Here is a 13,135-nt window from a genome sequence, read left to right as displayed (position 1 = left end):
CTGGGGTAGTTACAAGATAACCGGGTTGGACACAGTCTCTGTCCCACATAAGGCTCATAGTCTTAATCCCCATTTTACAGATGAGGTAACTAAGGCACAGAGAAGTTAAGTGACTTGCCCAAAGTCACAAGGCAAACAAATGATGGAGCCGGGATTAGAACCCAGGTCCTCTGACTCCCAAGCCTGTTCTCTTTCATTAGGCCATACTTCTTCTTTGTAAGATCCTTGTAGGCAGGGATCATACCTACCAAATCCTATTGGTTTGTACTTTCCCAAGCATTTAGTAGTGCTCTGCTCAAGGTAGGTGCTCCATAAAAACTATTCATTGACTGATTTGGAATACAATCCAACTTCAGTCCAAAATGCAGCACGAAAGGCCTGATTTGCTTGGCACATAGTAAGCGCTTAACAAATACCATCATTGTTATTATTATTAAATAGGAAAAAATTAAGAAATAACATTTCTACTGGTCGTTTATGTAGGTCTTACAGAAGCATTTGACACCATCAGAAAACCAGGACTTGATGACTACTGAGCAAATTGTTTTTGATCAAGGGGCAGAGTGAAGGCTAATTCACATCAGCATTGCCGTTTGAAGGAAACCTGCCTGATCGGTCCCCCATTATAGTACAACAAAGGACCTGGCAGCTGATTCAGAGTTCACATTTGAACCCTAGAAAAACCGACCTAAGCAGGCCATGAGCATCACAATTGAAGTCTGAAGCTTTCTTGAATATCCGTCTCCAATTTTTTGCTTTCTTCTGCCTGCCCCACTTCCTGTGGTTATAAATTCTCTATACTTACCCATCTAGAGTGTGAGAAAACATTTCCTTTTGCTTATTTTTGAACCTATTACCTTCACTAGGTGTCCCCAGGGCTGATTTTGTGGAATTTGTTGACGTACAGTTCTCTAGTTACCCACTTTCTCCCTGCATAATTTTATTAAGGCAGATCGTGCTCCCTTTCTGCCCTGGGTGTTATATTTTGTGTTTATGGAAAAGTCCCATAAATTGGGTAAAACAGTTGTACTGGGAATCATGAGACTTGTGTTCCTAGTCGTGATTCTTCCCCTGCCAGATTTATAAAGATGATGCCATCTCTTAAACACTTTCTATGTGCCAAACACTGTTTTATACTCTGAGGTCAATATCAAATAATCAGATAGAACACTGTCTCTGTCCCACATTGGGCTCCTAGTCTGAGGAAGAGAAAATGTATTTAAAGCCCACTTTATAACTGAGGAAACTGAGACGTAGGGAGGTTAGTTGCCTTAGCTGAGATCATATAGTAAGCAAATTGCAGACTTGAGATTAGAACCCAGGTCTTGTGTCCTTTCCACCGAGCCTCACTGTGGTGAAACTGGAGAAATATCCTCATTTGGCACAACTGTTCTTTTTCTTGGCACTGGACATGAGTAAGTGGGAGGCAGATGTTGGGGAAGACAGGCTGATCATATAGGTAACTGTAGTTGGATTATTTCCAGGATCCCTTGCAGCTAATTAGGTTCTCTCTAAACCAAACACTTCCACCTTGGATAATTTAGGTAGCTCCATAGGCATAATACTACATCCTCTCCCCACTTTTCACCCCTTTTCACCCCTTTTCAAGATATGGTCATTCTTCTTTTGATTTTGTTTCCCAGAGCTCAGGCCTGAGTTTGACAGTGCCCAAAACCTGAGAAACACCTTCTGTTTCCTGTTCTGTCAAAAGAGAGGGTAGCAGAGCAACTTGCTTTGAAAAGAAAATCACCATTATGATTTTAGGGCCAGTGATTGCCATTTTCAATAAAACCTTGCTAATTTCTAGATCGTATTGCTGCTCTCCATGCACGGTCTGAAGAGATGAAACTAAATGTGTTTGATGTTCTAGAGTCAAAGTTGAAAATTTAAAACTTTAAAAAGCCTTTAAAGAGGATCACCACTATCTTGCTTGACAATAGAGTCGAAAGTTTAGCAAGGGAAATGCTTATAGGATTTAGAGGCTTTCTCTGAAACTGATCTCAATACTGAGGAAATCAATCACAGGTGGTGTGTCATCTTATTTTTTTCATTCAGAATTTTGAATGGGGGAAAAACTATTACTTTATTTGTGACTGTCATTATCTCTGGTGCAAGGCAGCAAATGTAGTCAGTAAGTGTCACAGAAGGAAATGTCACCAACTACTGTGATTTGCAAGGTTTTTTTATTCAACAAAGAAGCCCTTTGACCGTACTCCCTCTTCTGTGTTCTGTAGGTCACTTCCTTGAGTAAGACACTTGTCTATTAGCATATCCCCAACATGATGTTCCTGAAAAGGTCAAAAACTCTCAGATTGCTATTGCAGCCTCAGTTTTCTCATCTTTAGAACACTGAACTAAGTAAAAAGAGAAAGTTGTGAGAGGAAGAAATAGTTCATAGCAAATACACTATTCTGTATAGTGGCGCATCACCTAGACTTGGAAAAATCGTTCAAGATGACCTGTGAGATGAAGTCTAGTTTTGAGAACCCATAGTATTGTATTGCTTTGAAACATAGATAATCTGGAGTGAAAAATTAATTCATTCCTTCTATCATTTTTTTACCAAATTTCTGGGAGTTCCCTGTACTTATCCCTTACCATGCTCCTTTTCTTAACTGATATCAATATATTTAAAAAAAAATGGTGTTTGACACATCAGGCAATAATAATAATAATAATAATAATAATAATAGTAATAATAAATGCCTTTATTCTTAAAGTAGGAGTTGAACATTTTGAGGGGACATCTAATGAGACAGCAGGGATGGATTCACAATTGAAGAGGAAAATACAGAGATATACTCACAACAAAAAACAGAGAGAGAGAGTAGGGTGCTGCAGTGGAGGTGGCGGGGGATGAGGAAGGTGGCTTTCAGCTCTGCGGCTGCCTGTCCCTGCTCCACGATGTAGCTCGGAAGGCTCAGTGTGGGCAGGGAATGTGTCCGTTTATTGTTACATTGTATACTCCAAAGAGCTCTGCACAAAGTAAGCACTCAATAAATATGATTGACTGATTGACACTGGAAACACCTCTACTTCTGCCTCAAGCTTGTCACCCCCGCCCTGAGTTACCTTGAGCCCTGTACCCCTCTACAAATGGTTCTGCTAGAGTGTGGGCCACATTATGCCAATCCAACTCTACCTCCCATTTACAGCAATTCATAACCAGTTGGGAGCCCAGATGCTCTCATCTCTCAGCTACCAATGTTTTCCTGGTGAAGAGGCATTTGGTAGTTTTATGACCCATGCCCAAGTGATTTGACTAATGAGTAAGTCACAGCCCTTCCCGCTTGGTGCCAATTTGCTTCTAACCTTAAAACCATTCCAATCGTTGGCTCTTTATGGTTCTCACTGTAAGACTTACTTGATCATCTGCTTTCCTCCACACAACTGCCTGCCAGTATTTGGACATCTGATCAAATTTTGGAACACTGCAATTTAGCCCACAGACTCCACTCCTGCCCTAGGGTCATCCACTGCCCTCGTGCATGTCTATTTGCTTTCCTTTTTGCAGTCTATCTAGAAGCTGAACATCTTAAGGTAAGTCAAATTGAATACAATTATTTTATGATGCCTCAAAATTCATTGAGAATAGTGGATGGGCTGTACAAAGTATATCCAGCAAGCAAATATAGTTTCTACTCCAGCTTCTTACTTTTGACTTTAAAAGTACCCAGATGTCTAGTGTCCTCAGGTTGTTCCTGTTGTTAAAGTCAAATGCCCAAAATATGAGTGTGAGAGACTGCTGTTGAATGTGGTCGCCATAACAAATAAGCAATGAAAAATGTTCTGCGTCTTCCAGTTACTGATAGCACATGGAAGAAACACAGAGGCATTTCCCTGAATGCTTAAAATTTATTTTCCTAGAGCTCCTTTCTCTTCAAAGTGAAAAAGTGGAGTTTTGTTCAGTGGAACTCTGCTGGAAACTCAAGCTGGGTGCCCTGTTAAACCTGAAAGCCAGGCCGCCTAAAATAAGCTTTCTCAAATAAAAAGGACTTCTTTTGAGTGAGTCCTTTCGAAGCCAAAAATGATAATAAAATTGAATTATGTAAAATTGTCTGGTGGTGGTTGAAAGCTCCAACTCCCTCCTTTGGAAATTTAGCTGAGATGACCTGTTATTTGAAATAGTGTCAGCTGAACATGAGAAATTATGGCAGAGTTAATATAATCGGTGGAATTTCTTCCTAGAAATGTTTATCCAAAATGGCTCTTTGGAGCTACAGTGGCTGTATTAATATCAGAAACCAGGTTGAACTGATTTCACTTTCCAACAACAAGTTGAGTTTCTACGCATTGTAGAGCTGCTGTTTTATAATATCTGATACTAAGAAAATCTCTCTGCTGTCAATTAAGTGACATCCGACGGTATTCTATTAGCTTCGGTTCACGAACCTTTTCAATCACAGTAGCCCAGAGTCTTCTCATTTTCGGAATGAATAATATATCTCAGCTTTCAGATGATGTGTTCCCCTCGTGTTTTATAAACCTTTTTAAAAACCATCCTTTGCTGAAGATCCTTCTTTATCAGCTTCATCCTCCATTGATTCTAGGAGGCTACCTTAGGTTTGTTTTCAGACTGCCATTTGATTAAAACCCAGGTTTTCCTTGCTTTCAATTACAACAGGGTAACTTTCCTTGCTGCCTGCACTACTGGGAATGAAGGCCCAAATTGGTGGGTGACAAACATTCTATTCATTGATGTAGGCTCCAGATTGACATTTTCGTGACATTTGCAGTTGGGCCTTCTTTGTGTTCTTTTTTTTTTCCTAAGCTGCCTAATGGAAAAATGAGTTAAAACTCCTGACTCTGGAAAATAAATAAGTTGGTCCACACAGAAAAATGTATCTTTAAAGTGTGAGCTCTTGCGAGGTCAGAGAGAGACTCCAGGAGCAGTGTTACAACATGGCATGGTTTTGTTGGAGTGAATGAGGAGAAAGTGCACACACACATACTCTCTCACTCTCACTCTCTTCCTCTTGCCTCCTTTCCTCTGTCCCCTTTCTCTCTGGACCCAAACCCGGGGCCTCACAGTACAAGAGGGAGGGAGAACAATTGTTTTATCCCCCACTAAGCTCATTGTGGGCAGGGTACATATCTACCAACTCTGTTATACTGTACTCTCCCAAGTGCTTGGTAGTGTGCTCTGCACACAGTAAGTGCTCAATAAATACCATTCATTAATTTTTATCAATGAGTAAAACCGAGGCAAATGACTTGCCCAAGGTCCCACTCTAGACTGCAAGCTCATTGTTGGTAGGGAATAAGTCTGTTTATTGTTATAGCATACTCTCCCAAGTGCTTAGTACAGTACTCTGCACACAGTAAGCACCCAATAAATGAATAGATTGGTTTACTGGTCGCACAGTAGGACAGTAGTGGAAGTGGGGCTAGAATGTATTGATTAGTAGGCCTGTGATCTTTTCACCAGACACCACACTGAGTGCAAGCTCTTGGGCAATGCTCATAGAGCATGCAGAAGCTGACACCTCTGAGGATCTGGCATGTGTCTCACAGATCCTAAATAAGAGAGGAGCCCAAAAGGAAGGTCATTGTTTTCTCATTGGCTTTGAACAAACCTTCTGTTGCTCCCTTCCCTCCTGTAGCTTTGTTTTTGAGGGTAACTTTGGGATCCATCAATATCTGTTGAACACCAATTTAAGTGCTGAGGCATTTCCATGGTGTCTACTTCAAACCTCATAAATGCTACTGTGACTCTTCTTTAGCCCCTCTGGCATCGTCAAGGGTGTCATATGAGGTATTTATTATTTGGGATGTTCCTTTTAAAAAAGGGGGAAAAAGTGAAATTTACTCCCCTGAGGGATTCCAGGATAATTTCCTGTCATCCAGTCCCCTTTCTGGCAGAAAAGAAATACACTGATAGAACAAGATCGAACAGCCCATAATGTAGAAGTTGTAGGTAGGTGAGACTAAGTAGAGCAAGAAAAGAGAAACAGTAAATTTCGTACCCAGAGATGTGAGGAGGCAATATTACCGAAGAGGATACGAAAGAGAACATTACTGGGAGTAAAAATGAGGACTCCCACATCCCGGCATTCTGCGCGCTTCCTGCATCTGACACCTTCCCTTCCTAATGCTAGCTTTCACAATTGTTATTGATAGTATTCATTAAACACCTATTGGCTACAGCAAGGCACTTATGTATTGGGAATTTGGGAATGTTCAGGAAAAGTCAAAATCACAGTCCTTGGCTTCAAGGTGTTTGCAGTGGAATGACAGGAGACTGATAGACCAAAATTATTTTCAAGTTGTGAGAGTTGGGAAAGAATCAGGTTTTTCTGGTAGTGACTCAGAGGATGGGGATAAGTAAATAAAGAGAGTACTGGCTGGAGAGGGGGTATATATAAAAGTGCTGAGGGTGGATGTTGGGACTATATGATCTGGGGTGCTGGTAATTAGGGGATGTTACGAGAAGGAGATGGATGGTCTAGTGGAAAGAGCACAGGGCTGGGAGTTAGAAGATCTGAGTTCTAATACTAGCAATGCTATTTTCCTACTGTGTGACCTTGGGCAAGTAACTTAATGCCTCCATGTCTGTTTCCTCAGTTTCCTCATATTTAAAATGGGGATTAAATATCTCCTCTCTCACACTTAGATTATGAACCCCATGTGGGATAGGGGTTTTGTCAGATTGTTTCATATCTACCGCTGTACTTACAACAGTGTTTGACACACAGTGATTAATGAATACTATTATTATTATTGACAGTCTTATTGAGGAATTTCAGGAGGGTTTGGAAGATAATGAGATTTTGGTTGAGAATAACCCTACCAGCGTTCCTTCCCAGAAGGTGGGGTAACAAAATGTCACCGCAGCTCCCAGGCATCTCCAATTGTGCGGTAGGCCAGAAGGCACCCTGGGTCACCATGGGCATTCAGGTCACCCTAAGATGCCCCGAAAGGGACAGTCCCCATTCTACAGCCATCCTCAATAGGGTTGGACTTCAGGGTGCCTGGGCTGGAGTTCTCCAGTTAAGACCAGATATCTTGAGAGTTAAGTCCACAGTGGATCCACAGTGGATCCACTCGTACTGTATTCCCTATGATTATCTGACCGTGGATTCGACTTGTTGTCGTTTAGAGCAAGCAGCCAGAGCAGTGCATTTGAATGACAGTGCAAAGACGTAGAGTCAGTTCCTGTAGTTGGAATTTGGCCAGAGCTCAAGTGCCCTGCGACCCACTCCCATTGGAAACATAGATAGATAGTGGGATCTCAGCCTTCCTGTCTCTATCATAGATATTCATGCTCATTCAATGAGTATGATCTGCACTGTGCTTTTTTAAAGAGTTACAATAATGCCTGAAAAATGGAAATACATTCTGATAAGCCAGCTACCCTTGCTTATACCATTTGTGGGGAAACATGGCCCGATTGTCTTTTTTAGAAAAATGATTCAGGCAGCAGAGTGAAGTATGGACTAGAGTGGGGTGAGGCAGGGAGGTCAGTGAGGAGGCAGATGCAGAAGTCAAGGTGGAATAGGATAAGGGCTTCGATCAGCATAGTGGCAGTTTGGAAGGAGAGGAAAGGGCAGATTCTAGATAGAACTGACAGGATTTGGTGACAGATTGAATATGTGGGCTGAATGACAGAGATGAGTTGAGGATAATGCCAAGGTATTAGGGTTGTGAGGCAGGAAGGATTGTGGTGCAGTCTACAGAGATAGGAAAGTCAACTAAAACTCAATATTTCCAAGACTGAACTCCTTATCTTCCCTCCCAAACCCTGCTGCCCTCTCCCTGACTTTCCCGTCACTGTAGACGGCACTACCATCCTTCCCGTCTCACAAGCCCACAACCTTGGTGTTATCCTTGACTCCGCTCTCTCGTTCACCCCTCACATCCAATCCATCACCAATACCTGCCGGTCTCACCTCCTCAACATTGCCGAGATCCACCCTTTCCTCTCCATCCATACCGCTACCTTGCTGGTTCAATTTCTCATCTTATCCTGACTGGATTACTGCATCAGCCTCCTCTCTGATCTCCCATTCTTCTGTCTCTCCCCACTTCAGTCTATACTTCACGCTGCTGCCTGGATCATCTTTGTGCAGAAATGCTCTGGGCACGTTACTCCCCTCCTCAAAAATCTCCAGTGGCTGCCTGTCAACCTACGCATCAAGCAAAAACTCCTCACTCTCGGCTTCAAGGCTCTCCATCACCTTGCCCCCTCATACCTCACCTCCCTTCTCTCCTTCTCCAGCCCAGCCCACACCCTCCGCTCCTCTGATGCTATCCTCCTCACTGTATCTCATTCTCGCCTGTCCTGCCGTTGACCCCCGGCCCACATCCTCCCCCTGGCTTGGAATGCCCTCCCTCCACACATCTGCCAAGCTAGCTCTCTTCCTCCCTTCAAAGCCCTACTGAGAGCTCACCTCCTCCAAGAGGCCTTCCCTGACTGAGCCCCCTTTTTCCTCTCCTCCTCCCCATCCCCCCAGCCCTACCTCCTTCCCCTCCCCTCAGCACCTGTATATATGTTTGTACAGATTTATTGTTCTATTTATTTTACTTGTACATATTTACTATTCTATTTATTTTGTTAATGATGTGCATCTAGCTTTATTTATGTTTATTCTGATGACTTGACACCTGTCCACATGTTTTGTTTTGTTGTCCGTCTCCCTCTTCTAGACTGTGAGCCTGTTGTTGGATAGGGATCATCTCTATATGTTGCCAGCTTGTACTTCCCAAGCGCTTAGTACAGTACTCTGCACACAGTAAGCGCTCAATAAATTCGATTGAATGAATGGTCACAGTCCCTGTCCCATAGTGTTCTCACAGTCTAAGTAGAAGAGTGAGTGGATATTGAGTCTCCATTTTATGTGAGGGACCTGAGGTACACAGAAATTAAGTGGCTTACACAGTGCTTGACACTGAGTAAATGCTTAACACTGTTATTATTTCTAAAATGGTGTTTATTAAGAACTTACTATGTGCTTGGCACTATACTAAGCTCTAGAGTAGATTCAGGATAATCAGGTCCTGTCCCTGTTCCACAGTCCCTGTTCCACAAGGGGCTCACAATCTTGATCCCCATTTTGCAGATGAGGAAAGTGACACACAGAAAAGTTAAGTAATTTTCCCAAAATCACCCAGCAGACAAGTGGATGGGCTGGAATTAGAACACCAGCACTTAGTACAGTGCCTGACACATCATAAGCGCTTGACAACTACCATTAAAAAATAATTACGGGACCACGCCAACAGGCAGTGAATTTCATTCCTGCAAATGCTGCCAGCTATTTGTGAGCTTTCAAACTCTGTCTTGTATCCTAGTGTGAGCATTCCTCTTGCACAAAAGTGAAGGTCAGGGCTTTGTTTTAGTGATCCCAAGGCAACCCCATTTTTCTCTGGACCAGGCCAGGGTTTTCTCACACAGGCTGTGCGATCTTGGAGTTAGGCATGCCCAGGAGTGCCTGTGGTTGGTCCTGTGGTGGCCTAATACACAGTGTCTCCCCAACCCATTGTCTCCCCGTTGCTGTATAGTGCACAACGAGGTGTTCCAGAGCCCCACAAAAGGCACAGGACTACATCTAAACTATCCTAATCTTGTGCCTTGGGTGCTCCATTTCTGAAAGCGAAATTTGCTAATCTTCTCTTCTTCCCTTCTTCCTTCGAGCCCTTCTCACACGCCCTCACTGGAAACAGTTCGTGTGTGTGTGTTTGTGTGTGTGTGTGAGAGAGAGAGAGAGAGAGCAGTCCCAGAATTCACGCACCAGTGGATTTGTGGTGGTGCCTGTGGTTTCAGACTCCTCCACCATGCTGTGAGCTCACCCTGAATTGTATCGCTAGAACAGCCTTGCAACACGTGAGGGAAAAATAGTGACTGTGGAAACCCTTCATTGGTCCCAGTGAACGGCGGAGTTCTTACCGTTCAAACAGAATGACAGCTTTGAGGAACTTTGTCATTTGTAGACGTGGGGGCCACTGGCTGGTTGGGATTTCTCTCCATTTCTGGGTTCACCCAGGCTGGCATGTGAGATGCCGAAGCTGATTCGGGAATCCTTGGGGAGGCAGGGATGAGGAAGTCGATTTGCTTGCTGGAGGTAGTTCTGGGCCTAAGAGAGGTGGAGTGCCAGTCTATCTGGACTCTGGATACTATCCTGACGTGCCCTTAGGGCCGAAGCAAGGTGGGAGGCCAACAATCTCAAACACAGCTGTCTGTAAAGCTGGGGGGCTGTTGCCAGGTTTTGAACAGGAGTTCGGAGAGAGGAAGAGTGAGCCATACAAGACACCCAAGGCAACTAATAATAGTGTTATTTGTTAGGTGCTTACTATGTGGTAGGCACTGTACTGAGTGCTGGAGTGGATACAAGCAAATTAGGTTGGACACAGTCCCTGTCCCACATGGGGCTCACAGTCTCCATCCCCGTTTTACAGATGAGGTTGAGGCCCGAGAAGTGAAGTGACCTGCCCAAGTCCACACAGCAAATAGAGGAGCCGGGATTAGAACCCAGGTCCTTCTGAATTCCAGGCCCATGTGCTATCCAGTAGTCCAAGTTGTGTAATCCCTACTAATGTTATGCTTGACCTGGGCATCTTGGGAAGAAAAAACGTGGAATTTTCTATAGGAAAGTTCCTTTTTAAAACAGCATTTGCTTCAGGCAAACTCAGTCCCTATGGGTAAAACACTTTGGAGAGAAAGGTTATCTATATAATTACATCAATTGATCAATTACATCAATTGCAGAGCACTGTAATAAGTGCTTGGAAGAGTACAGTACTACAGAGTTGGTAGACACGTTCCGGCCGACAGTGAGCATGGTTCTGATCTTTGGCTCTGAAGGTAATGCTATTATTGGTGTAATTTTATCAATGGGTGCAGGTGGGACCGGAAAGATCATTGTTGTTAGTAACAGTAACAGTTTGACATGTTGTCCTTTAAAGGGTCAGTATTTTAACTTGACTCTTACTAGATGGTTGTCCAGAATTACAGGCTAGAACTTCCCAACCAAGGTACTTTGGACTGCAAGAGCTCCGAACAGGAGTTTGCCAAAGGGAAGTGTTCCATTTAAGTGAAAATTGGCATGAGACATGTAGTGTCAATTTCAAGAGAGACGGATAGTATGGTCCTTCAAAAAAGCGGTTTCTTGAGGATATTTACCTACAGTCCTTATTCCAAGAGCGTTTCCATGTGGATTTTTGAAAATAGTTGATGGGGCCATTCTGAAAGAAACCAAGTAAAGGAGTAGAGACAGAATAGAATACATCCCCTTTGAAGGCAGCCAGAGATGACCAGGCATGAAGGAGAAGGCTCCTACTGGACTAGTCAGGTAATCGTATTAATTGAGCACTTACTGTGTGCAGAGTACTGTTCTGAGCACTTGGAAGAGTACAATTCAACAATAAACAGACACATTTCCTGCCCAAAGTGAGCTTACAGTCTACAGGGGGAGACAGACATTAATATAAATAAATAATTTACAGATATGTACATAAGTGCTGTGGGACTGATAGCGGAGATAAATAAAAGGGGCAAATCAGGGTAATGCAGAAGGGAGTGGGAGAAGAGGAAAGGAGGACTTAGGGAAGGCCTCTTGGAGGAGATATGCCTTCAATAGGGTTTTGAAGGAGGGGAGAGATATTGTCAGATATGAGGAGGGAGGGCATTCCAGGCCAGAGGCAGTATGTGGGCAAGTGGTCAGCAGCAAGATAGATGATATCAAAGTACAGTGAGAAAGTTAGAATTAGAGGAGTGAAGTGTGTGGGCTGGGTTGTAGTAGGAGAGCAGCAAGGTGAGGTAGGAAATGGCAAGGTGGAGGCATTTTTGGTTGATACAGAGGTGGATGGGCAACCACTGGAGTTTCTTGAAAGGTGTGGAAAAATGGACTAAACACATTGCCTATTGAATTTCTAGAGCAGCCCACAAAACAATTTTTTAGTTGCTCACGATATTTTCAGCAGCCCATCTCACATTTTCCAGGGTAGCAGACAGATGTGGAAAAACTCAATACCCCTACTCACATGTAGAGAGCATATTCTATACCCCTTATAGAATCCCAGTTCCAAACTGTGGAACAAGTCTGTCCGCCTCCCTTTCTGCTACCCATTGAGCCCTGTGGGGCTGGTTTGTTCATTCATTCATTCATGCAATCGTAGTTATAGAGCGCTTACTGTGTGCTGAGCACTGTACTAAGCACTTGGAATGTACAATTCAGCAACAGAGCCAATCCCTGCCCACAATGGGCTCACAGTCTAGAAGGGGGAAGACAGACATTAAAACAAGTAAACAGGCATCAATAGCATCAATATAAATAAATAGAATTAGAGATATATACACATCATTAATAAAATAAATACAACTATAAATACATACATATATACATAGAAGTGCCTCGGGCACAGAAGACACTAGATTCGTGCCCCTCAATCTCTTGGCTATGAAGTTGTCACCCATGTGGATGGAATTCCCAAGTCATAGCTGCTCAAAGGGTCTGGAGCAGCTGGCATAAAAGCCCAGAAACTGGCCAGGTACCATCTTTTGGACCGAGGCACCAAATAGAAATACAAATTAAGAGGAAACACCTGGAATGAAATGTCCTTTGGTCCATTTTAATTACAGGAAAAATGCAACCACACAAGTGCTAGTATTCAGAGGGGACGGAACAGAGCCAGGACCACCCCATGATCCATCCTCTGAAACCCCTTGGGAGCGCTACTTGTACATAGGAGGTATCACCATTGATGGTATTTACAGGTCACTATACTAAGCTCCTGGGAGAGTTCAGTACAACAGATGGAAATCATGTTCCTTCTTGTCCATAATGAGCTTACAGTTTAGAGGAATCTATGGCGACTCTTGGGTCTTGACTCCAGTTCTTTGGAAAGTGCTCTGTAAGCATGGGGATGAAGAGTAGAACTTGCTGAAATCATTACCAAAGACTTTGTTGTTTACTGAAATGACAAACAGAATGAGGAAATGGCAAGGGTCTGAGCAGTTGAACAGCTGAGTTATGAGGAGCGGTGGAATCATACTTGTATTTGTCATGTCTTTCCCATCTTGCGTTCCAAGTGGGAAAGTAGCAGCAATTTGCAAGGAAATTACTAGATAGAAATAGGAAGCCACCAGACATAACTCATAATAATGATTTCTGGGTAATGACTTCTGTGACTTGATTCC

At 43.2% G+C, this 13,135-nt stretch overlaps 1 protein-coding gene across 1 annotated transcript in view; it reads left to right on the top strand.

Moving 5' to 3' along the window:
- Positions 1–13,135, top strand: part of HPCAL1 (hippocalcin like 1) — a 160,874-nt gene that overhangs the window by 98,033 nt on the left and 49,706 nt on the right. The gene's annotated exons all lie outside the window — the stretch shown is intronic.

Source organism: Tachyglossus aculeatus, chromosome 1 (assembly GCF_015852505.1).
Source record: "Tachyglossus aculeatus isolate mTacAcu1 chromosome 1, mTacAcu1.pri, whole genome shotgun sequence".
Taxonomy (NCBI): Eukaryota; Metazoa; Chordata; class Mammalia; order Monotremata; family Tachyglossidae; genus Tachyglossus; species Tachyglossus aculeatus.
This window is presented reverse-complemented; position numbering and strand designations above follow the sequence as displayed.